Source organism: Heptranchias perlo, chromosome 7, assembly GCF_035084215.1.
Source record: "Heptranchias perlo isolate sHepPer1 chromosome 7, sHepPer1.hap1, whole genome shotgun sequence".
NCBI lineage: Eukaryota > Metazoa > Chordata > Chondrichthyes > Hexanchiformes > Hexanchidae > Heptranchias > Heptranchias perlo.
In genome coordinates this window covers 73630510-73658430 of record NC_090331.1, presented here as the reverse complement: position 1 = coordinate 73658430, position 27921 = coordinate 73630510, and the positions used below count along the sequence as shown (strand labels likewise).

Genomic DNA, 27921 nt, shown 5'->3' with positions numbered 1-27921 from the left:
AACACCACCTGCACGTTCCCCTCCAAGTCACACACCATCCCGACTTGGAAATATATCGCCGTTCCTTCATCGTCGCTGAGTCAAAATCCTGGAACTCCCTTCCTAACGGCACTGTGGGAGAACCTTCACCACACGGAATGCAGCGGTTCAAGAAGGCGGCTCACCACCACCTTCTCAAGGGCAATTAGGGATGGGCAATAAATGCTGGCTTCGCCAGCGACGCCCACATCCCATGAACAAATTTTTAAAAAACAGTGCTAAGTGTGTGAGATAAAGTATATGATTTGAACGGTTGAGTACTGATTGAAATTTTTGATAGGTGGGTGATGGGGGTGTAGTGAGTGGATGACACTAGTGGCGCAGGTGGTAGGATATACCATTTGAAACTTGAATTTACTCACCGTGACAACTTGTGTTAAATCATTGAACTTCTTCCTGCACTGCATCCATGTTTTTGGAGCTATGCTTCTGGCATTTACCTCCTCCACTAGTCCCTCCCACTGCCTCTTCAGCATATGTCTGGAGGGCCGCCCGCACCCCCCCCAATGGATACAGGATGCCCCTCCTCCTCTTGCACCAAGGCCTCCAGCGCATCATCAGAGAACCTTGGTGCACGCTCTCTCGCAGGCGCAGCCATTCTTCAAAGTATTAGAGGATTGAATCACTTCACAAATGACTCTCACCACTTCTTGCAGCCACAATGCACCTCCCCTTTAAGAGGTGCAGGCTGCCTTTAAGAAGCACGAGCCACTTACGATATCAGGGCCCCCTGCTGATATGTGCAACCAATCAACAGCGTAGGTAGCACTGATTGCACACCGCAATCATTTAAAATAGCACAAATGTAATGTGATGCCTGCACTGTAACGACCGAGTACAGGTTAATCACTTACCGCACTCCCCGTACCCATTTTCAGGGGTTATCCAATTTAGCCCCCATTAACAGGCAACTTTGAAATTGACGTTAATGCAAATGGTTAACGTTTATTGGTTTATATAAGCGACTGCCCGTTTTAAACCTGAACATTTTAAGTGGTGGGGACTGTACTGCAAACCTATCAAACTGTGTTCATTTCTAAAAAGAACGGCTAAGCAAAACAGGTCACTCCTTCATAGCAAAACTATTGAATCTCCTGTGGCATTGCTCGTATTGTAGTCTGGTACCTGGAGTGCAGTTTCAGATCTTTCCAGTGGTTCACCGATCACTAGTACAGTAAATTTACTTAAGCAATATATCACATGACTGATAGGTAAAAATATTACATTTTATATTGCAAATATAAGCTTTAAAATGATATTTGTAACACTATTTAACTACCACTTCCTAACACTTGCTTAAGATGCAAGCCCCAGGACCCAGACAAGGTTACAATCTCTGCAGGGGAAACTTCCTGCAGGCATTTCTAGCATTTAGCAACCAATCTTATACTTCATTTTTTTAAAGAATTTTTTTTGTGTTATGCCATATAAATGTCATTTTTTTTTCTGTATACAATAACCTGAGTGAAGAAGGAAATGGCTACCAAAAACAGCGTGAAGAAATTAGTTGAGCAATTTAACTTGTTCATTTTGTGGTAGCTGCTGGTTGTACATTACTGGGCTTGAACAAAAATTAATAATTTGATTGGGTTGATTCGATGAATTCAAATCTAGTGAGATATTTGAGTTTTGTCAATGGAATACTTGAGCCAATCAGCATGGTTAAGTTGACAGACAGTGGCGATTACAGCCAATCATTATTTTTTTTGCCCACTTTTCCACTGAACCAGTAAGGGATTTCATTAAAATTATTGTTGTTCTTACATTCTAAACAAGGGTTTTTTTTTTACTTTCCCAATGCATTGGAACGCATTGCTCTGTTTATGACTCCTTAACCAGTATGATTTCTCTGACATCTTAATTATTATTCCCACATTTAGTACATTCTTGAGGGAGAAAACAGATTTAAAACAAGACAAAAGGTGAATAATATTCTACATACATTGTGAATCAGAACCTAAAAAATGTTTGTACAGTAATAGTTCAGTCAATGTTCAGTGTTACAATGTATACAGTACACTTTAATTTAAATCTACAAAAAAGGGGTCAAAATGCAAAATCAGCTAGTCATTCATTTTAACTGCATTCTCTAATTAAAGAAAGTGTGGTCTCATTTACTGTTATTTCAGCCGTTGTATAATTTCTAGAATATTCTGCATACAGTGGTTCCTTTAGAAACTGGAAAGCAGAAAGTGCTGTCTTTTGGTGACAAGAGTGGTAACCACAGCCTGCCACTCCCTGCAGGATCAGATATATATTTTCAACTGATTGCAAGGTAAAAAAAATAAGCAGCTAGGGATAGAGTTTGGCATCTGGTAACTTTCAACATCTCCTCAGTAAGGCCTACAATTCTAGAGTATGTTCTCATTGATTTAGTCTACAAATATGGAAATTTGTCGTGATATTTTTCTGGCCATTCTAACACACCATATTAGGCAATAATTTTGCAATCAATTAAACCCACTTTCCGCAATTACAGCATTGGAATATTTTAGGAATTGCTAGATGAAAAAAGACCAAGCTCCATCTAGTTCTCTACTTAGTCTCTTTGTATGCCACACCCAGTGCCCCATACCATCTCCTGGCTCAGAGCACGTGCGTGTAACCAGCTTCTAGGCCTCCGTCTACAGTCAAACTAAACAACGTCAAAGAATTACACCAGACTAAATGATAAAGAAACCGCATAATCAATAAGTTTCAATTTACTTCTGCCAAAAAGAGTGATTGAGGCTTTATAGAGATATTTAACAAAGCTGCTTGTTTTTTTTTACTGTCAAGGAAGGAAAACAGTGTTCCCTAAATAGGGGATCGATAGGCAGTGTGGGAGGAAAGTTCATGACTGGTAAAAGTGGATTTGATGGGCTAATTGTCCTTTTCTTATTCCACATTTTCTTATGTTCTTACATAAGTTAGGCAAGTTTCAAAATACAACCAAGAAAGAAGAAGAACTTGCATTTATATAGCACCTTTCTTGACCTCAGGACGTCCCAAAATGCATTACAGCTAATGAAGGACTTTTATAAGGGGCCAGATTTTGCTATCAAAATAATGATAAGGCTAATAGCACCCGCTGTAATTTATGCACAAATGATACAGCAACTTCAAGCGAGAGGCAGATGTGCAGTTAAACGCGGATATCCAAAAGTTGCTGTCCAAGTTGCACCCCTTCGCTCTTAGCTTCACGAGAAAGGCATCTCACTGTCTGCCTCAACATTGAAATGCATTGAATAGCGAAGTATGTGGAAGATACGAACTAAATTCGCCACAGAAAGTTACTTCTTGCCATTTCAAGTTTAAGTACCCTTTTAATGATGCGATAAGTGTTAATTACTGCCAACAACTTCTGGCATTGAAAATTAACCATTACAGGTATGGAGTCTCATTCCTTCAGGTTTTAATTATTGTTGGAAATTTTAAAAATATTACATTTAAATTTTTAACTTTTCCTTTGTCTTTTTTTTTCTCTCTCACTTAATCCAATCATTCTTTCCCGCTGTATTTCTCTTTCTGTACCTGATTTGACATTGAATTCACCCATTCTAACTTACACTTCCTTCTCAGTCCTTGTGCTGTTAATTTCACAATCCTTCAATCTGATTGGTTAGAGATACACAGTTGCACGCCCTGTTCACTCAGGTCCCAGATGCCCTGTTTCCCGCACTGTGATGTTATCAGCGTGCACTTCCAGCAACTTGCCACGCAAAAAAATTAAAAACCTAAGCATGCAAGGGCAAGTCTAAGTAACGGCACATGCTGTTAGATGCCCTGCTACAGCAAATTATGGTCCATTATGGTTTCTTGATGATATTGAAATAAAAAAACAGAAGATTTGCAAAATATCGCAGGTCACAAATGGTCAATGCAGCATTGGGATATTCTGAAATTGATGCTTGATGATGTTCCCTCCTCCTTCCAGATGCAAAACTTATCAAACTGGGTGATTTAGATTATGCAGTACTACATAGCCAATTAAATATATCAAATGCAGGTGTTGAAATAGAATTGACACAGTAAAAAAAAACTTGCATTTATATAGCATCTTTCAGCATCTCAGGATGTCCCAAAGCGCTTTACAGCCAATGAAGTACATTTGAAGTGTAGTCACTGTTGTAATGTAGGAAAGGAGGCAGCCAATTTGCATAGAGCAAGGTCCCACAAACAGCATGAAATAAATGACCTGCTCAACTGTTTTAGGCATTGGTTGAAAGACAAACGTTGGCCAGGACACCTAGAGATCTCCCCTGCTCTTCTTCGAATAGTGCCGTGAGATCTTTTACACCCACCTGAGGGGGCAAACGTTAATTTAATGTCTCATCCAAAAGATGACACCTCCAGCAGTGCGGCACTCTCTCAGTACTGCACAGAAGTGCCAGCCTAGATTTTACGCGCTCACGTCTCTGGAGTAGGACTTGAGCCCTTGACTTTCTGACTCAGAGGCAAGATTGCTACCACGGAGCCAAGCCTGAGACCTACAATAAATCCTCTTTCAGTCAAGGGAAAATCTTTATTCATGTGTCTTTTACAGAAGTAATCTGAAGGCTGTGCTGCAAACTACAAAATCCCTAATCAACTAAGAATGGAAGTTAAGATTATTGCAGCTGGGCATATTTTCCTATAAAAAAAGGTTTTCTTGAACACTAATTTTGCACCAAACCCTAGGTGAAATCATTTGCCATGAGACAAAGCTTGACTGCTGGGATAACCTTGGCTAGGAGTTAATGGATGGGACTGGAAGCACAGGCAGGCAGCATTTGAAGGTGTTGCAATGAGGTTCATATTACATATTTTTGAAGGCCTGATTTTCAGCAGTTTGCCTTACAAGAGATCTACAAGAGCTATTGCTTTTTAGCCCTTGGGCTCCCTTTCATTCCCAGCTTCTCAAACTGCAATTAAAATTCAATACTGCAGAGATTTTGCTTTAGTTAACTGAACAGTACTATAGCAAAACTGATTTCAAATTACTTGGTTTTGTTCTTCTGGGTAATGCTGGCCCTGAAAATCTGCAGTGTTTGGGGTGGGGGGGGGGGAGGGGGAGTTGGGGAGAAGGGGGAGAGAGAAATTTCTGGCTGTAGTGCTGGGATACACTCATCCGGGACGTCTGCTATTGGCCCTATCGAAGTGCAGGAAATCAGAGGCAATTCCTTTAATTATCATGCCCAAGGGACAGGCGCAGGCGCGGGTCAGTGCCCCTCCTGAAACAAGTTATAAGTGTCTCTGCGGCCCACGTTGCAAAACTGGGCTGCTTTGAAAATTATTGAAGAAAAGCTTGCTGCCAAAACTTCAGGGGTTCAGTCCATAATCGTAGCTTGGATCACATTCTGGCACCACAACAGTCAGTGCTTCAAGAAGTCTGACTACGCATGCCTCTGCTGATCACACCCTTAAGACCTAGGGACAGAAATTCATTCAAGGAGTCTCCATCCCCCTCCCCCACGTAACCATGGGTATTTTACACAGTTGTATGCTCGGCCCCACAAGATCATCTGTATTCTTTGGTGCGAGGCCAGGATCTGCACTATCAGCTTCCCAGTCTTTCAAATATATTTCCTCAACAAACAAAACAGACCTGTCATTACAAAGTACTGATAACCTAGATCAAAGAACAGAAGAAAAGTTAGCAACTAGATATTTTCACATCGTTCACCTGACGAAGGAGGAAGCCTCCGAAAGCTTGTGAATTTAAAATAAAATTGCTGGACTATAACTTGGTGTTGTAAAATTGTTTACAACTAGATATTATAAGAGATGTTATCTGAAAAGTAATTAATGTAGTTAGTTAAATTTCAAACAATGACCAGGATAGTGACACCTCTGATTGTTCAATTAAACTCAAACAAATTAATCAAGCACTCAACATTATCCAAATGGTAAAGTTTTCTCAATTGGACAGGGTCTCAGCCAGTGAAGCCTGCAACTTGTGTGTGAACTCACACTAGAAAGGTGGGCAGAGAGAATGTGGAAAGGGCATCATCATTCTACGTCTCAAGCGCCATTTTTTTGGTGGCTGCACTAGTGCTTAAGAGTCTTAAAGCATTTGTAAGTAACATTGCTAATGATCACTAGGCACAAAAAACTTCTCTCAATTTAATGCAGTAAATTTTGCTATCTTTTCTCAGCACTGCTTTTGAAAATTTATGATTGATTAAGCATCCCAAGCACAATGTCATTTGAGCATTTTATGCTAATTTTACAAGCTGCTTTTTGTCTCTGAAATGTCACACTGATGGTTCATACAATATCAATTCCGATAATTTGAAATGATGCATTTTTTAATCTCAGCTGTCAGAGGTGGGCACTTTCAATGCAAGTACCTGGGCATCCATAGTATTGAGGCGCTAAGGCATCTCTACAAATATAGTTTCATCACACCATACACACTCTGGCACAACACATTTAGTTTATAACTGCCTCATCCACACAAAGTTGACAGAAAATAATTTCTTCAGAACATATTACTCACTGCATTGTGCTTTTTCTACTGTTTCCAAAGATGGCAGTGTAGAAGTGCTGTTGCATACCCAATTCAAACAAAGGTCACTAAAGAAATTACAAAGTCTGAACTTCCCCAATGGTATAGTGATTAAAGATTCTATTTAGTGCAGTATTGATCCCTACAAATCCAGTTCAATCCCCAGACTTTGCTGATCTCAGCTGGAGCAGCAGTAAGGGCACTAGAAAAGGCCACAGCTCCCCAACAGACCAGGGAGGGTTAAAAAAAGTCAACCAATGTTCCTGTGACCCACCTTCTGGAAGTGCGGATTGGATTCAGCGATGAAGTTTCCCGCACCCCATAATGGAATAGCCACATGAAAGCTGACTCTTGGGTGAGGTACCAGAGGGCATTTAGTGGCCATGGAATCATATTCCAGCACAAGTCCGTACATTCAGGAAAGGAGAAACAGTATAAAGAGAAAAAAATCTAAATCATTTTAACAGGCAACTAATCCAAAAAAAAAAGTGAAGGAAATTCTTTGTTAGATTTCTCCATAATTCACTGCTATACCATCACTGAAAAATAAAGAAAAAATATGACTATGCCATGATCATTGGACGGTAAGGTGAACTGCATGGAATTTGACCAATTGCAGTAAACAGTCTTTCAGCTTAAGCACAATCATAATTAAAAGTTACCACTGTCCTTAAACTGCAGAGTGGAATATTTATCCTATCTCAGCAAATCAGAGTCACTGCAAATTGTGTAGCATCCATTATGCTTACATCAACATTAATATGTACAGGGACACTGCACAATAAATGTGCTAATATAATGATGCACAGATGTTTAAGGTTAACTTTTTGGTAAAATAGGGTCATAAAATCCAACTTTTGTGAAACATTTTTAAAAGATTTTAGGACTGAATGATGGACTAGCACAGATTAACACTTTGGCCATTTCAATTCTCACAAGAACCCACTTAGTGACAGACACAGTGCTTGCTGTTGCCTGAAATCCAATGTCAGCAAACCACCAGGAACACCACACAACTTCAAGAATTCTCAGTTAAGAAACAAGCAAGTACTTATTGCACAGGAAGCCACTACATTCAGTAATTTCTCTTGCTTGTTTCCTGAATGAACTCCAGGGAGTTTATACAGCCAGATGAAAGGGGGAGGGGGGTAGAAGTACAACAGCCATGAGTGAACTTCCCATATACCACCAAAAACAATAGGAAGAATTCCACTGATTGTGATATTGCTGATATACTTGATTGCTGCTATTCTCATTAAAACAGACTCATTATTCTTTCAGAGCCTGTGCATGGAAAAATCAGCCCAATGTTGCCCTAAGTGGATAAGACTCTGATGGATCTAGATAACTGATCTTAGTCTCTTATATGGATTTGTGAAAAGTCACATAAATCTCTTTTTGGTTGGGATAAAGAGAGATACATAGGAATTCACTTCACTTTTTTGTTTGTAACGTATCTTCATTTTCATTAGCTAAACCAAGTTACCTCTATAAAACTATAGCACTCATATTTCTAGAATTTTTAACAAATGTCAAAAATGGCTAATTAACTGCTTAAAAAAAATGGGAATGTCAGAGCACATTGTTTCTTATATATATTCTTTTGATAAATTAATCCGTTGAAATAAAAAAAACATTTCACTGCAATACAAAGCATTTGAGCTGCATGCTTTAAAAATCCTGAGGAGTTTTCAATTTTTAAAAAAATGGTTTGCTTGCAGATTATGCTTCTGAAGTAAATAAATGCAGATAAAATATCTATGAGACCTCAGCAAGTGAAGACTTCCCATCAGATTTACCGTACAATCACATCTGTGGCAGAGCTGCCGATTGGGTCAATTTGTAACCTTAAAAATTACGGTCGCCAATATTAGCAAATGAATACTTAACATGCTTGTGTGACATTCCCATGCCCTCCATTTTAATGCAAGTCTTCAGCCATTTATTTTATATGGGTTAATGCCTTCACTAAAATAGCAAATAGAAGAAAGCCATAAGTGTGTGTTAACTATTCGTCCGCTGATATCGCTAACAATAACTTCTAAGCAATAGTTTATTACATGCAGCTAAATCAATCAATACAAATGTCCATTTCCACCTCTGTAATTTTCTACACCCCTCTCCTAAATGTTGACTCAGTCAGTGGTACACTTTCAAGGACACAAGCAATCCTCTTACCTCATCCAACTGGTTATTCTTCAAACGCGAGTCTAGCCAGCGGGTGCTGGCAGGCTCAACGATTATGGGATCACCACAACTGAGTTCAATCCTGTACTCACCTGTTGTCCTTGCACGTGCATAATCCCACAAGGCAAAGGCGTAACTACATTTGAAAAGTCAGAGGACATCTGGAATTTGGAGTGGGTGGAGGGCAAAGGGTACTTAAGCCACATCAAAAATATTGGGGGAGAGGCAGAAGATCACAGCCGTCAATATTTGGCACAAACAAGCAAAGACCATACGGCATTTATAAAAATGACATAGGATAACGTCACCATCAAATTTCAGAAGAGTCAACCGATCTATGAAAATGAATGGCGAACTAAAGGTTTGCATTTAGGAAAAGCAAGACCCTTCTAACCCAGGCAATCTGATACGAGTCAGCTTAATGTTTTAGTACTTCACATAGATAAAAATTACACAAAACAAATTGAAAACGCTCACTGTATTGCAATCTAACATCTTAACTGAATTATGGTGGTAACATTATGGTTTACAATGATGTTTAAAATGTCCATGAGGCAGAAAAATAAAGTAACTTTGTAATCAGCCCACATGATATCTGTTCATCTATGCAATGCCCCATTTTGATTGCTCAGTATTCAGTCTCTCTGTGCTGTCTGATAGGGCATGTGTGAAACTGACAAAATAAAATAATGAAGATTAGATTCATTCCTCCCAAACAAAAGATAATCTTCCAGATTTAAAAATGCAATCACAGAAATATTCACCAAACTGCTGTACAATGAACAACCAAATGCAAGGTACCTTATTTTTAAAGGCAATAAATGTTTTAACAATTGCTCGCCATTATTATTGTAGAGAAAGAATTAAGGTCCATACCTTTCAAGCAGATCTTTCACGTTTTCTAATTTGAAAAATCAGCCGTATTCTGAAAAACAAAACATCATTCCAGTCAGTTACAGACTAAAAATGCAATTCATCATAATCTCTGGAGACCATTTTTAAAAAAATTACTTATGTTCTCAATGGTCTTCCCGATTCAGAAATGGTCTTTTCCGAACAATCTTACCAGTTAATATACTGCACTGCATAATTCTTACTCTCAAATTACTACATAATGATTCTGTTGCAGACTGATTCAGCCCTCTCACACAAAAAATAATAGACCCAATTGCCTCTGCCGAGTCAGAAGTTACTGCAAGTGAAAGATGTTCTTGCAGTAGTGTTAGCAGCTCAGCAGCCATAGAAATATCTAGAAGGCTGAGGGGGGAGGGGAAGACAGTGGTTAGTCAGCCATGACTGTTATAAAGGATGCTGCTGCATTCTCATCTGTTTAAGGGGCTTGTCAGGAGTTAGCGACACATCCTCCCTGACGAGGATTTTAATTGCAACCAGTGAAGCACGTCCCTTGGATCGAAGCCTTAATCCTTTACAATATCATGCCATGAGACCAAGGAATACAAGCTCAGCAATTCAGGCTAACAAACTGTTTAAGATCTGAATAGATTTTTTTTCTGCTTATTGTATATTTCTGCAAAAAATTTAAAGAACATAGTCTGAGACATACAAGAATAATCATCAGTTTTTTATGTAGTGTTTGGCAATTAGGAAATCATTTCACTGCTTGCCATGAAGGAATTGCAAACAGAAGAAGAACTATTTGGCTGCACATTTGGCACATTATTAAAAAAGGCTATATGATATGAATAGATGGTTTTGATTAAAGATTAAAAATCACAATGAGTGGTCAGTGCAGCATTTCAAATTCCGCCCATAGTCAGTAAAGTAGGTCATCAATTTTCAGAGGTTTCAGATTACTAAGGGGATTTAAAACAATTTGATGTAATTTTTTATTAGAGAATGATGCATGTAATTCCACTAAATATATTCACATTCATTGTTTATGCAACTAAATTCTAAGGACAGTGAAATGAATGGATATTTGAAGGAACTCTATTCACGCCTGCATGTGTATGACAATAAGGTAATAATCAACGTGCCATTTTAACCAGAGGTATGTTAAAATAGATCAAAAAAATCATAGTATTATGTAATATCAGTGACCTTTTTTTCTGGCAATGTAATGACCTTTCTTAAAGTGATATGTTAAATTAGGGTAAAATAAGTTTAATTAGGCCAAAAAGAACATTTTCTATTAACTATCATGGTTATTAAGACTATTAGGGATTATGATAACTAAAATTTTGATAATTAGTTTTTGCCCTTTGGGAACATCTAATACATATATTAAAAAAAATTTAAAATTGATTTTTTTTAAAAAACAGGAGGTACAAATTGTGACAGGGATGGCACAGGCATATTTTATCACACTAGTGGCTGTTTTGGCACAAAATGAAGCCAAGCACTAAAGCACTTGTTAGTGAGGGAAGAACTCTAACTAACTTATAACTTGGAGCTTATTATTGTCATTAGACGGCCCCAAGCCACCTCCTCATATTTCTACTTAATTGTTCTTTTCTAATAAATTAAATAAACACTGTTTGAAACTGAAAATAACAGTCAGTTCCAGCAGCAGGAACAGGAGAAGCATGTGAAGAACATCTGCAATTTGGGATTACCATTCTTACTGTAGTCTTTTAGTATTATAACAGTACCATATGCCAGTCATAGTATTAGTATTATTTCAACACTGATCTATCTAATCATAATTTATGACATCTGTGAACCAAACAAATACTGAATTGTGCTTCTCTTCTCCCTGAAAAAGAATTCATCCTCATATTTATATACAATTAATAAGTATTGGTCCAAAAATAATGCATCTCTCCTAGAAACACTTTTCTGACTTCTTTTAAGAATCTGTTCCCACTATTTTGTGTTATGTAGAGACCTTAGTTAAAGTAATAAGTTAAAATGGTGTAAAATAAGCTAAAAGATTGCATTTTCTGTTACCTATCATGGTTATCAAGATTCTTAGGATATAGGATTATCACTGTGCAAATAATTAAAATTTTGTTAATTATGGTTTTTGCCTTTTGGGTAATTCCAATATATATCACCACAGATTATTTTTTTAAACAGGAGGTAGATAATACTGTCAAAAGATATTGTGCAAAAATCTTGTTGATGCACAAACATGGGGTGCGAAGATCAAATGGAAAGCCCATCCCCTGAAATTTGTTACTTCTGGGATTTTTCCTTCCTCAGCTAATATTAAAACAACTGGCCAACTGCCCATGTCTAAATTAGCAGCACAGGTCTCATTTTCATGCAAGTAGTTAAATTTTATCTAGTTTATTTTATGTGAACTGAAAATAAAAGTAGCTTTTTATTTATGCTGGTGGCTCAACCTCCTGGAATGCGACTCATATTTTTAAAAGCAAAATGAGTAATTTACGTTGATATATGATCGCCTCCTATTCCTCGCATACATATGCCTATTGGCATTTGTATAGGATCACCTTCCATATGTACAATGACGATACCCAGCTCTTAACGTCTGCCGCGCCATTCTGCTTTTGCTGTGCTGTCCGACTGCCTGTTCAACAGCAAGTCATTGGTAACCGAAACTTTCTCCAGCTGAATGTTGGCAAGACAAAAGCCCTAGTTACAAACTTTGCACCCAAGCCTCCAATTCCATCCGCTTTCTCAGCCATTTGCCTTAACGCAGAGCTCAGCTTCAAACCTCACATTCCAATCTATCACCAAGAATGCTTACGTCCACCTCTGCAATATTGACCCCTTTAGCTCCTAGTTCACCCCCAGCACAAAATTTTCAAACGCCTTTGATTCCTCCCAAATTTCTTTGAACACAAACTTCAACTCATCCAGAACTCCACCACCCACACCTTATGTTTCACTATGTCCAGTTCATTTATCACCCCTGACATTGTTAACCTCCATTGGCTCTGTTGATAAATCCCTCTGTGGTCTTGCCTCACTCTACCTCTGCTACCTTTTCCAGCCTTATGGCCCAATCAGTACCTATCACTCGGATTTTGGCCTTCAGTGCTTCCCCACCCACTCTACTCCACCTGTGAACCTTCATTCATCACGCCCCTAAACTCTGGAATTGACTTCCCAATGCACTCTACCATGCCACATCTCTCCCTACTTTCAAAACCCTCCTCAAAACATATCTTTTCAACCACACTTTTGGTCACCTCCCCGAGACTTCTTTTCAAATTTGATCTGTCACATTTTTTTTGGACTATAAAATCCACTCCTAAAATTTTCTTGACATTGATGATTCTGTACTTAATGCAGTCAATGTTTCCTTTAGTAAAACCACCTTTGCCGCAACGATTATCATGGAAAAGACCAAAGACTGAATGACTCATTACTGACAACACAAACTTTCACATTCATTCAAGTTAGAAAAATGGATATCACATGGACCAAGCCATAGATACTCAAATGCCACGATCCAGTATATTAGTGTCTTAAAATTAGGTCGTAAGACTACCATCATCACTCCCCCACCTCAAAAAACCCACTCTTGACTCTTCTGTTCTCGCTAACTATCATCCCAACTGGAACCTTTCTTTCTTCTCCAAGGTCCTTGACTGTGTTGTCATTTCTCAGCTCCATGCCCACCTATTTTGCAACTTCCTGTTTGAAATCTTATCAGATTTCCGCTCCTCCCATAGCACCGAAACAACCCTTACCAAAGTTAAGAACACCACTTTCTGTGACCGTGGCATATTATCCTTCTTTATCCTCCTTGACTTCTCTGCAGCCTTTGACATAGGCCACAATCCTCCTCCAACACCTTTCCTCTGTTGTCCTGCTCTGAGGGACTGCCCTCACTTGGTTCCATCCTTACCGATGCAATCATATCCAAATGATCTCCACCAATGGCTTATCTTTCCACTCTTACACCATCACTTCTTTAGTCCCCCAAGGATCCATCCTCTTCCTCATCTACATGCAGTGCCTTGGTGACATCATTTGACGCATCCACACATATACCAATGGCACTCAGCTCTATCCCTCCTCTCAACCTCTAACTGCCTCTGTGCTGTTAGACTGATTATCCAACAACCAATCTTGGATGACCCATTAATTCCTACAGCTGAACAATGGTTAGACCAAAAACATTATTGAGCCCCACCACTGGCTCTAAACTCTTGCCACCACCTCGATCCCCTTTACTAGCTATTTTCTCAGTCTGAACCTGCCAATTTGCAATCTTGGCATATTAAATGACAATGAACTGAGCTTCCAGCCTCGTATCTTCTCCATCAAAAAGACAGCCTACTTTCACCTCCAAAACATCGCCAAATCCATTGAAACCCTCCTTCCTCCTTTATTGTCTCCAGAATCGATTACTCCAATGCTCCCCTGGCTGAACTCCCATCCCCCACCCTCCATAAGCTTTAGCTCATTTAAAAATCTGCTGCCCTTTTCCTACCTTTCACCATGTCACGCTCACTCATCACGTCATCGCTGACCGATATTGGCTCAAAAAAAACTAGGATCAGTAATGGTGGCCATGAAACTACCAGATTGTTGTAAAAAACCATCTGGTTCACTAATGTCCTTTCGGGAAGGAAACCTGCCGTCCTTACCCGGTCTGGCCGATATGTGTCTCCAGTCCCACAGCAATATGGTTGATTCTTAATCGCCTTCTGAAATGGCCTAGCAAGCCACTCAGTTGTACAAACTTGCTACGAAAAGTCATAAGAATAAAACCAGAGGGACCACCTGGCATTGGACCACTAGGCACAGGTCACGACAAAGGCAAACCAAGCCCAGTCGACCCTGCAAAGTCCTCCTCACTAACATCTGGGGACTTGTGCCAAAATTGGGAGAGCTGTCCCGCAGACTAGTCAAGCAACAGCCTGACATAGCCATACTCTCAGAATCATACCTTTCAGCCAACGTCCCAGACACTTCCATCGCCATCCCTGGATATGTCCTGTCCCACCGGCAGGACAGACCCACCAGAGGTGGCGGTACAGTGATATACAGTCAGGAGGGAGTGGCCCTGGGAGTCCTCAACATTGACTCCGGACCCCATGAAATCGCATGGCATCAGGTCAAACATGGGCAAGGAAACCTTCTGCTGATTACCACCTACCGCCCCTCCCTCAGCTGATGAATCAGTCCTCCTCCATGTTGAGCACCACTTGGAGGAAGCACTGAGGGTAGCAAGGGCACAGAATGTACTCTGGGCGGGGGACTTCAATGTCCATCACCAAGAGTGGCTCGGCAGCACCACTACTGACCGAGTTGGCCAAGTCCTGAAGGACATAGCTGCCAGACTGGGCCTGCGGCAGGCGGTGAACGAACCAACACGAGGGAAAAACATACTTGACCTCGTCCGCACCAATCTACGTGTCGCAGATGCATCTGTCCATGACAGTATTGACAGGAGTGACCACCGCACAGTCCTTGTGGAGACAAACTCCCGTCTTCACACTGAGGACACCATCCAACGTGTTGTGTGGCACTACCACCGTGCTAAATGGGATAGATTCAGAACAGATCGAGCAGCTCAAAACTGGGCATCCATGAGGTGCAGTGGGCGATCAGCAGCAGCAGAAATGTATTCCAGCACAATCTGTAACCTCATGGCCCAGCATATCCCTCACTCTACCCATCACCAAGCCAGGGGATCAACCCTGGTTCAATGAGGAGAGCAGAAGAGCATGCCAGGAGCAGCACCAGGCACACCTAAAAATGAGGTGCCAACCTGGTGAAGCTACAACACAGGACTACATGCATGCTAAACAGCAGAAGCAACATGCGATAGACAGAGCTAAGCGATTCCACGACCAACGGATCAGATCAAAGCTCTGCAGTCCTGTCACATTCAGTCGTGAATGGTGTTGGACAATTAAACAACTAACAGGAGGAGGAGGACTCTGTAAACATTCCCATCCTCAATAATGGCAGAGTCCAGCACGTGAGTGCAAAAGACAAGGCTGAAACCTTTGCAACCACCTTAAGCCAGAAGTGCCGAGTGGATGATCCATCTCGGCCTCCTCCCGATATCCCCACCATCACAGAAGCCAGTCTTCAGTCAATTCGATTCACTCCACGTGATATCAACAAACGGCTGAGTGCACTGGATACAACAAAGGCTATGAGCCCCGACAACATCCCGGCTGTAGTACTGAAGGCTTGTGCTTCAGAACTAGCCAAGCCTCTAGCAAAACTGTTCCAGTACACCTACAACACTGGCATCTACCCGACAATGTGGAAAATTGCCCAGGTATGTCCTGTCCACAAAAAGCAGGACAAATCTAATCCGGCCATTTACCGCCCCGTCAGTCTACTCTCAATCATCAGCAAATTGATGGAAGGTGTCGTCGACAGTGCTATCAAGCGGCACTTACTCACCAATAACCTGCTCATCGATGCTCAGTTTGGGTTCCACCAGGACCACTCGGCACCAGACCTCATTACAGCCTTGGTCCAAACATGGACAAAAGAGCTGAATTCCAGAGGTGAGGTGAGAGTGACTGCCCTTGATATCAAGGCAGCATTTGACCGAGTGTGGCACTAAGAAGCCCTAGTAAAATTGAACTCAATGGGAATCAGGGGGAAAACGCTCCAGTGTCTGGAGTCATACCTAGCACAAAGGAAGATGGTAGTGGTTGTTGGAGGCCAATCATGTCAGCACCAGGAGTTCCTCAGGGCAGTGTCCGAGGACCAAACCATCTTCAGCTGCTTCATCAATGACCTTCCCTCCATCATAAGGTCAGAAACGGGGATGTTCGCTGATGTTTGCACAGTGTTCAGTTCCATACGCAACCCCTCAGATAATGAGAGCAGTCCATGCCCGCTTGCAACAAGACCTAGACAACATCCAGGCTTGGGCTGATAAGTGGCGAGTAACATTCACGCCAGACAAGTGCCAGGCAATGACCATCTCCAACAAGAGAGAGTCTAACCACCTCCCCTCGACATTCAATGGCATTACCATCGCCAAATCCCCCACCATCAACATCCTGGGGGTCACCATTGACCAGAAACTTAACTGGACCAGCCACATAAATACTGTGGCTACAAGATCAGGTCAGAGGCTGGGTATTCTGCAGCGAGTGACTCACCTCCTGACTCCCCAAAGCCTTTCCACCATCGACAAGGCACAAGGCAGAGTGTGATGCAATACTCTCTACTTGCCTAGATGAGTGCAGCTCCAACATCACTCAAGAAGCTCGACACCATCCAGGACAAAGCAGCCCACCTGATTGGCACCCCATCCTTCACCCTAAACATCCACTCCCTTCACCACCGGCGCAATGTGAATGCAGTGTGTACCATCCACAGGATGCACTGCAGCAACTCGCCAAGGCTTCTTCGACAGCACCTCCCAAACCCACAACCTCTACCACCTAGAAGGACAAGGGCAGCAGGCACATGGGAACAACACCACCTGCACGTTCCCCTCCAAGTCACACACCATCCCAATTCGGAAAAATATCGCCATTTCTTCATCGTCGCTGGGTCAAAATCCTGGAACTCCCTTCCTAACAGCACTGTGGAAGAACCTTCACCACAGGGACTGCAGCGGTTCAAGAAGGCAGTTCACCACCACCTTCTCAAGGGCAATTGAGAATGGGCAATAAATGCTGGCCTTGTCAGCGATGCCCACATCCCATGAACAAATAAAAAAATTTAAAAATATAAAATTCTTATCCCAGTGTTTAAATCCCTCCAGGGCCTCACCACTTCCCATCTCTGTAACGTCCTCCAGCCCTAAAGACAGGAATAGCATTTTGAATAACTCAATTTTTCTCCAGCTTTTGAAACCAATAGGATTGAGCTCTACCATCTTCTTGGGGACTACAAAATATTGTTTATTCGAAAGTGGTGGTGGGGGTGGGGGGGGGGGGCGGTGGCGTGAATGGTGCTGAGCAAAACCTCTGATGTTGAACAAATTACAATGTCCAATAACAGTTGTTCAGTGAATAAATGTGGTAGCCATTTGCCTACAGTGAGATCTCGCAAACAGTAAAATAAAATGTTTATGCTTGTATTGATTGAGGGAGGAATGTTGGGCACAATGCTGGGAAAACTCCCCGCTCCTCTTGGAATGGTGTACTCTCTGTTCCTTTGACTCTGGCTTCATGTGCATCCCACCGCCCTTTGGTCCAGCACCGGCAGCTCTGCCTTCAGCTGCCTTGGTCCCACTCTGGAATTCCCTCTGCCTCTCCAACTCCTTCTCCTCAAAACCTACCACTTTGACCAAGTTTTTGATTATCCCTCTTAATCACTCCTTCTTGGGCTCTGCATCTGCTTTCCTTGCATCTCTGAAGTGCCTTGGGGCATTTTCTATGTTAAAGGCATCATACAAATGCAAGTTGTTGTCAGATTTTACATCTAAATCTTATACATATGCACGCACAATTTCTGCTGGTTGCAATTTTTCTGGCAATTCCTATGAAGAAGAACTCTCAGACTACAATACAAGGGAGTATCTCTCCAAATCAGTTGGTTGTGGCTCCCACTCCCCATAATCTTGACTGACTCTTCAGTACTGTACTGAGGCACTATTGGAGGCTCTCTCTTTCAGATGAGATATTAAACTGAAGCCACGGCAACCCATGGTTCATGTGGACATAAAGATCTTACGGCACCATTCCAAGAGGAGCGGGGAGTTTTCCCAGCATTATGCCCAACATTCCTCCCTCAATCAATACAAGCATAAACATTTTATTTTACTGTTTGCGAGATCTCACTGTAGGCAAATGGCTACCACATTTATTCACTTAACAACTGTTATTGGACATTGTAATTTGTTCAACATCAGAGATTTTGCTCAGCACCATTCACACCCCCACCCCCACCACCACCCCGCCACTTTCAAATAAACAAGATTTTCTGGTCCCCAAGAAGATGGTAGAGTTCAATCCTATTGGTTTCAAAAGCTGGGGGAAAATTGAGTTATTCAAAATGCTCATCCTGTCTTCATTTGTGTAGGGATTGTGTGACTCAAATAGCCAACTCTTCAAGGATCTCTACTTTTATGCAGCAATCAGGAGATGCCACAGAAATGTCTTTCACTTTAACTGATACAGCCTCACATAGCCAGAGGAGGTGCATTATGGAATGATCTCAGCACAACATGGGATGTTTGGAGTCCTGACGATTTCTAGACGTGGATATTGGACCAACCAGAGCTTCTTCTTGTAAGAAGAGGTGTACTAGGTTGAACAGCCATCTATTTCTTTAATATAAAATATATATCCACATACTAGTACTTATTCTTCAACAGCTTTGCAAGGCCAGACCTGACGCAGTGGAGACATTACCTCATTAACCATCCATTAGAAGCTATAATAAATCAGTCAAATAACTGTAGGGTGATGATGTCGGATGAATAGGCTTGTGTTACGAATATACTGGGAAAAGATAGCAGCAAAGCCATAAATGTTACCCATGGTTTCTCATTAGTGAGTAAACAGATCTTGTTGCGTAGGCTTGTTGAAGGGAAAGTAACGCAACGTAGTAAGAACGTGTTGACATAATGCATTACATTAGGAGGATGTATCTTTTATATGCGCAATTACAGTCGCTGAGGCTCCTTGGGGACTTTTCTAGTCTTGCTGAGACTAGCGTAAGCAGTTAATGATGACATGCTTTCGATTTCCTGAATGGAGTCCCTGGTATGTGAGTTATAATGTTATAATTGGTACCTATATCTCATATACAGTGCATGTAAGGATTTTTTAATATTCATTCGTGGGATGTGGGCGCCGCTGGCAAGGCCAGCATTTATTACCCATCCCTAATTGCCCGCAAGAAGGTGGTGGTGAGCCGCCTTGTTGAACCGCTGCAGTCCATGTGGTGAAGGTACCCCCACAGTGCTGTTAGGAAGGGAGTTCCAGGATTTTGACCCAGCAACAATGAAGGAACGGCGATATATTTCCAAGTCAGGATGGTGTGTGACTTGGAAGGGAACGTGCAGGTGATGGTGTTCCCATGTGCCTGCTGCCCTTGTCCTTCTAGGTGGTAGATGTCGTGGGTATGGGAGGTGCTGTCGAAAAAGCCTTGGCGAGTTGCTGCACTGCATCTTGTAGATGGTACACACCCCAGCCACGGTGCACCAGTGGTGGAGGGAATTAATGTTTCTGGTGGTGGATGGGGTGCCAATCAAGCAGACGGCTTTGTCCCGGATGGTGTCGAGCTTCTTGAGTGTTGTTGGAGCTGCACTCATCTAGGCAAGTGGAGAGTATTCCATCACACTCCTGACTTGTGCCTTGTAGATGGTGGAATGGCTTTGGGGAGTCAGGAAGTGAGTCACTCGCCACAGAATACCCAGCCTCTGACCTGCTCTTGTAGCCACAGTATTTATGTGGCTGGTCCAGTTAAGTTTCTGGTCAATGGTGATCTCCAGAATGTTGATGGTGGGGGATTCAACGATGGTAATGCTGTTGAATGTCAAGGGGAGGTGGTTAGACTGAATTGTGTTCTTTTTAAATCTCACTGACTTGATTTATTAAAAAGAGTTAATACCAGAGTTTTGATATTTCCTCGTCCAGAACTAGTTTCAGAGGTAAATGATGTATGACAATATCCCAAGTATACCCAACGCTTCTGGTGCATAGTAACTGATTACTATTGCATCAGAAGCAACTCTGATAGGTACAATATCCACCTCTAGAAATCAACACGAGTTCAAACATTTTACGCTATGCTGAGATCGCCCAATAATGTACCTCCTTTGGCTATTCAAGGCTGCATAAGTGGCTCTCATGTCTTGGCCACCCTGTCCTCACGCCCTTTGATAATTTCAAGGCACCCCCAATTTGGGCGCCTCTGTGCTACACAAAGCACTATATAAATGTAAGTTTCTACAAATAAAATAAAGCCATCTTCTGTCTCCATGAACCTAATCCTAATCAATTATTAAAATGCCATTATATTCCATGCATAGAATCTAGAAACATTTGCTTTAGCTAGTGATCTTGCTTTACTCCTCCATTCTTTATTCCTCCACTTTTACATTGTGTCTGAAACTCATCTCTGTGGGCCTGCTGGGCTCCACTGTAAAGTAGTGACCCAGACAGTAAACCCTATGCAACCGGCTCCCAGTGTTTACAGATGGCCCTAACCAGATGGAAGATTCAGAAACGCACATCTTCATGGGTCTACAATGTCACCAGTTCAGTGGGCTGTTTACACTACAGAGTGCAACTGATAGAGGGAGAAACACGCATCTGCCATTGGCTGCAGTCCTGCAGTGTAAAAGCACCTTCTGGTACAATGGAGGGGAAGGATTTATTTTCTTATGCCTCTGCCTCAGATTATAGATTATTTTTTTTAAAAGGGGTCTTTGAGAAGCCACTACAACATTGCTCTCCTGAAACCAGCATGACAAAATAAAAAAGTCTATAAATTCACTGAAGATTTTTCTGTTTAGATGATGCAAACACTGCACCCAGGTTGTAATGTAATGTTCCCTCTACTTAACAGCATTCCAATTACAAAACTCTAACCTCAAATGAGGTGACATCACCACCACAACCCACCTAAAGGGGTATTTTTTTCAGCACCTGTGGAAAAAGCAAACATTAAGTGCGGTCACCGGCAGGGCAAGCCACCATCCTTTCAAGCAGCAGACAGGCTGAGTGCTCAAGCCATCCAATCAGGCCAGCGATTAGTTTGTTTTCTGGCAGCTAGACCTTTCCCAGTCACTAGGGAAGGTCCCAGCAAACCAGTGAGCTGAAAACATTCAACTGCACATGCCTCAGTAAACGATTCTGCAATATGAAGGGTGCATAACAGTCTGTTTAAGTGAAGTGGCACAGGGCATAATTTCTTTCAAGACTTGAGCACCAGGTCACGTAAAACACTGGTTGCTGCATAGATGGAATATTATGCAACCACATTTGTCTCAGTAGAATTACTTCAATGGTTATTCATAGATAAACTCAAATGCACTTACACATCTTTTTACAACACACAGCATTGACTTGGCCTGCTTTTACATCAGTGATTTTCTCACTGTAAACCACTCTGCTCTGTCTAGTCTCCAATTAACCTAGTGAACTGTTCAGTGACAGATACGCATTATACCCTCTAGACAAGTAGGAAGATGCAGTAAATTGCCCATTTACAATTTCAGTTCCATAAAAATGCATTTTTTTTTTGTCTTGTACATAAACAATAAATTAAATTTGCACAAACTCCAAAATACTGCAAAATCTGAAACAGAGACAGAAAATGCTGGACTCAGTAGGTCAGACAGCATATATGATGTTGATATTTCGGGCATGGACTCTTTGTTAAAAATTACATTTGCATAAGCTTAAAACAAAGTCCATCAGAAAGAAAAAAAATGTCTCGGTGCGGTTGTGGTTGATGGGAGTGATGCCGTCCTCCCCCCATCACCCCTCCCCATCCCCCACCCTGCCAATCTCCCTAATAGAAATATTAGGTACTGTCGTTCACATTCTCCTTCCAATGTCAACTAAGCTTTTACACCATAAAATAACAACCATTTTCTGGATAATAATCTAGATAGTGTTTACAGGATCTGTCATAAATAAATAAAATCAAAGCAATGGAAACATATGAATTTGAGAAAGGGAACAAAATGCAAGTAAAAGATTGATACAGAAATATGGAGATAAAAGTCGATTGATGATGGAAAAAGCAAAGAAAGGCATTTGAAAACACAGGAAAATAACAACTCTTAACTCACAACAGATTCAATTTAATTATTGATCAGTCACATCTCCCTAAACAATTGTTGTCAACTAGGTCAAACTTCAACAACTGACACATCTAAAGGACAACGATTTCCCTTATCAGGAATCATAGCATGGTTACAGCACAGAAGGAGGCCATTTGATCCATCGAGCCCGTGCCGGCTCTTTGTAAGTCCAATCCAGTTAGTCCCATTCCCCCGCTCTTTCCCCAAAGCCCTGCAGATTTTCTCCCTTCAAGTATTTATCCAATTACTTTTTGAAAGCCACGATTGAATCTGCTTCCATCACCCTTTCAAGCAGCGCATTTCGGATCATAACTACTCGCTGCGTAAAAAAGCTTTTCCTCATGTCGCCTTTGGTTCTTTTGCCAATCACCTTAAATCTCTGTCCTCTGGTTCTTGACCCTTCCGCCAATGGGAACAGTTTCTCTATTTACTTTATCTAAACCCTTCATGATTTTGAACACTTCTTTCAAATCTCCTCTCAACCTTCTCTGCTCTGAGGAGAACAACTCCAGCTTCTCCAGTCTATAAAGGGCAAAAGAGTAACTAGGGAGAGAGTAGGGCCTCTTAAGGATCAACAAGGTCATCTATGTGCGGAACCACAAGAGATGGGTGAGATCCTAAATGAATATTTCACATCGGTATTTACGGTTGAGAAAGGCATGGATGTGAGGGAACTTGGGGAAATAAATAGTGATGTCTTGGGGAGTGTACATATTACAGAGAGGGAGGTGCTGGAAGTCTTAACGCGCATCAAGGTAGATAAATCTCCGGGACCTGATGAAATGTATCCCAGGACGTTATGGGAGGTTAGGGAGGAAATTGCGGGTCCCCTAGCAGAGATAGTTGAATCATCGACAGCTACAGGTGAGGTGCCTGAAGATTGGAGGGTAGCAAATGTTGTGCCTTTGTTTAAGAAGGGCGGCAGGGAAAAGCCTGGGAACTACAGACCGATGAGCCTGACATCTGTAGTGGGTAAGTTGTTAGAGGGTATTCTGAGGGACAGGATCTACAGGCATTTGGAGAGGCAGGGACTGATTAGGAACAGTCAGCATGGTTTTGTGAGAGGAAAATCATGTCTCATGAATTTGATTGAGTTTTTTGAAGGGGTAACCAAGAAGATAGATGAGGGCTGTGCAGTAGACGTGGTCTACATGGACTTTAGCAAAGCCTTTGACAAGGTACCGCATGGTAGGTTGTTACATAAGGTTAAATCTCACGGGATCCAAGGTGAGGTAGCCAATTGGATACAAAATTGGACTGATGACAGAAGACAGAGGGTGGTTGTAGAGGGTTGTTTTTCAAACTGGAGGCCTGTGACCAGCGGTGTGCCTCAGGGATCGGTGCTGGGTCCGCTGTTATTTGTTATTTATATTAATCATTTGGATGAGAATTTAGGAGGCATGGTTAGTAAGTTTGCAGATGACACCAAGATTGGTGGCATTGTGCACAGTGAAGAAGGTTATCTAGGATTGCAACGGGATCTTGATAATTTGGGCCAGTGGGCCGATGAATGGCAGATGGAGTTTAATTTAGATAAATGTGAGGTGATGCATTTTGGTAGATCGAATCGGGCCAGGACCTACTCCGTTAATGGTAGGGCGTTGGGGAGAGTTATAGAACAAAGAGATCTAGGAGTACAGGTTCATAGCTCCTTGAAAGTGGAGTCACAGGTGGATAGGGTGGTGGAGAAGGCATTCGGCATGCTTGGTTTCATTGGTCAGAACATTGAATACATGAGTTGGGATGTCTTGTTGAAGTTGTACAAGACATTAGTAAGGCCACACTTGGAATACTGTGTACAGTTCTGGTCACCCTATTATAGAAAGGATATTATTAAACTAGAAAGAGTGCAGAAAAGATTTACTAGGATGCTACCGGGACTTGATGGTTTGACTTATAGGGAGAGGTTGGATCGACTGATACTTTTTTCCCTGGAGAGTAGGAGGTTTAGGGGTGATCTTATAGAAGTCTATAAAATAATGAGGGCCATAGATAAGGTAGATAGTCAAAATCTTTTCCCAAAGGTAGGGGAATCTATAACGAGGGGGCATAGATTTAAGGTGAGAGGGGAGAGATACAGAAGGGTCCAGAGGGGCAATTTTTTCACTCAAAGGGTGGTGAGTGTCTGGAACGAGCTGCCAGAGGCAGTAGTAGAGGCGGGTACAATTTTGTCTTTTAAAAAGCATTTGGACAGTTACATGGGTAAGATGGGTATAGAGGGATATGGGCCAAGTGCAGGCAATTGGGACTAGCTTAATGGTATAAACTGGGCGACATGGACATGTTGGGCCGAAGGGCCTGTTTCCATGTTGTAAACTTCTATGATTCTATGATTCTATCCATGTAACTGAAGTCCCTCATCCCTGGAACCATTCCAGTAAATCTTTTCTGCACCCTCTCTAAGGCCTTCACATCCTTCCTAAAGTGCGGTGCCCTGGATTGGACACAATACTCCAGTTGTGGCCGATCTCTTATAATTGTGCAGTGGGGATGATAGAGGGCACATTGTTGCGTCGTATCAATTCTTTTCTTGCAATGAAATGTAAGAAGATATCTCACTCGTTATTTTTTCAAATAAATATTTATATATCTCAATCCTGAATTACTTTTATATAAAATGAGTTGAACAGTGAGCTACACCATTAAATATTTCAAACGAATTGTAATTAACTCCAAAGAACTGTTTTCTTTGTTCTGAAAACTCATAATACATTTTTGTTTCAACAATAGGTATTGACCAAATGACACTACATCAGAGCAGGAGGAGGGTAGGAGGAGATAGGTGGGGTCCTGGGTTGAAAGAGTTACTAAACCGGACACTGTCAGGTGCTGAATTAACTTAGCTTAAGGAAAAAGTACTGTTAAATGGGTTAGTGCCTCTCTTAAAACCGCAATTTGATACAAATGTGTTAAGCAGTCATAAGATATCACATAGGCTGATTTCCAGGCTGCAATTAATATTCACTTTATTGCACTAGACCTTGTTTGGGACACACTTTAGATGAAGCAGAAAGAAAAATAAGCAACCCTCATCACTTAACTGCATCACAGTTAAAAACATCACCTTTTGCTGTGAAGGATTTTGCCTACAATTCAACCTGAACTAATTTCTAACTATAGGTCAGTAGCATATTCATTGCTGCACTTAGGTGACTTTAAGTAGGTGGACTCGCTCTTATTTTATTACATTTTTTACTAACGCAGAGGATTACGGGCTATTCTAAAAAAGACAAGTATGGGAACCAGAAACAAAAACAAATTTTTAATTCTTAAACATTTAACACTGAGGTTAATGATCATTATAAAAATACAGTTTCTTTCAACATAGAAAAAAGAACAAGAATAAAGAAATCAACCATTTTAAAAGGGAAAAAAAGATAAGGATACAATTTTTAGGTTTCAAATCAACAGCTTGTACTAAATATGAGTCATCATCCTGTTGCCAAAACAGCCAACTCACTGCAGCCAACTAAAGGAATTTAAATTTAGGACACACCCAAAACATTCTAATTCAGGACATATTACACAGGTGTGGAAAATGCCACAGCTCTCAAGCTGAGGAACTGCTCATTCATAGAAAATACTAGTGTAAGGCCTGTGCACCTTTGCAACTAAAATGGTACAGTTTGTTTCTGGCAACAAAATACATCTCTTCTACCACAATAAGCCATCCTACGATTCATGTAACTCACAAAATGAAACCATTATCATGCAATATACTGGCAGAGATCTACTAGAGTATACGTACACAGAATATTTTTCAGCAGCAATTCAGGCAGAATTCAATTCTGAAGAATGATCCAAACCCAAAATGTCAACTGTCTGTTCTCCCCATAGACACTGACCGTCCTGCCTGGCTTATCCAGCTTTTTCTCTTTAGGCTTCCAGCGTTTGCAGTATTTTGGTTTTTATTTGATAACTAAATACACTTTGTTTGCAATGCCCTGTTGGTGCCACAATAAAATAAAGCCACCCATCTCCACAGCTCCAGGTTTAACTCTGGGAAAATGTTTTTCTTTGCTTTAAACAGCTGTCCATTTCTGGGAAGAGCCTCCAATGGCTGGAAGTCAGTACAGCAACAATGCAACATTAGGTCATCCTTATAAAACACCTGAACATATGGGTACTGGACAAATATACACATACAAATGCACGTACACATGCACTTGGTACCTGCAGGTTACAGGGAAAAAATACTAATTACTGGATAATTTCAACCTGCCTTTAAAACAAGAGTTTTTTTTGTTATACGGTATGAAGATGATCTAAAAACGGTTTTCTTAAAGAACTGTGATAAAATTCCTTTTGTCTACTATCACAAAAGCTCTGAATTAGCCATTTGTAATACATTCAGCTATGCACGTCACAGTATTATGTTCACATTTTGTTCCAGGATTTATACAAACACACGTAACAGCAACAAAAGCATCATACTTTTCACGTTTGCAAAAAAATTACTATTACCTCTGTTACAATCCAACACTGCCATTATAGTTTAAATCCATTATAGTTTCAATTCAAATAGTTATGTAAAATCATCACAAGCAAATAGCGATTGTTGACATCTAAATGTTGGAAAACTATGATCAAATAACACTTTTGACATCAATGACCTTCCCTCCATCATAAGGTCAGAAGTGGGGATGTTCGCTGATGATTGCAGAGTATTCAGTTCCATTCGCAACCCCTCAGATAACGAAGCAGTCCGTGCCCGCATACAGCAAGACCTGAACATCATCCAGGCTTGGGCTGATAAATGGCAAGTAACATTCGCACCTGACAAGTGCCAGGCAATGACCATCTCCAACAAGAGAGTCTAACTATCTCCCCTTGACATTCAATGGCATTACCACTGTCGAATGCCACACCGTCAACATCCTGGGGTCACCACTGACCAGAAAATTAACTCGCCAAGCCAAATAAACACTGTGGCTACAAGAGCAGGTCAAAGGCTGGGTATTCTGTGGCAAGTGACTCACCTCCTGGCTCCCCAAAGCCTTTCCACCATCTACAAGGTGCAAGTCAGGAGTGTGATGGAATTCTCTCCACTTGCCTGGATGAGTGCACCTCCAACATCACTCAAGATGCTCGACACCATCCAGGACAAAGCAGCCCGCTTGTTTGGCACCTCATCCACCACCTTAAACATTCAGTCCCTCCACCACCGGCGCACCGTGGCTGCAGTGTTTACCATATACAAGATGCACTGCAGCAACTCGCCAAGGCTTCTTCGACAGCACCTCCCAAACCCGCAACCTCCACCACCAAGAAAGACAAGTGCAGCAGGTGCATGGGAACACTGCTAGCTGCACGTTCCCCTACAAGTCACATACCATCCTGACTTGGAAATATATCGCCGTTCCTTCATCGTCGCTGGGTCAAAATCCTAGAACTCCCTACCTAACACACTGCAGGAGAACCTTCACCAGATAGACTGCAGCAGATCAAGAAGGTGGCTCACCACCACCTCCTCGAGGGCAATTAGGGATGCGCAATAAATGATGGCCTTGCCAATGACGCCCACATCCCACGAATGAATTAAAAAAAAACTCTTAACATTCCAAAAATAGAAGAGTTGTAAATTGTATATATTTTA

General features: G+C 41.5%; 1 protein-coding gene across 12 annotated transcripts in view; it reads right to left on the bottom strand.

Moving 5' to 3' along the window:
* Window positions 1-27921, bottom strand: part of LOC137323874 (microtubule-associated protein 2-like) — a 329190-nt gene that overhangs the window by 219024 nt on the left and 82245 nt on the right. For all 12 annotated transcript variants that reach the window (XR_010963461.1, XM_067987893.1, XM_067987900.1 and 9 more), the window contains one exon: window positions 9572-9620. The gene's annotated coding sequence lies outside the window, so the exon portion shown is untranslated. The remainder of the gene's footprint in view (window positions 1-9571; window positions 9621-27921) is intronic.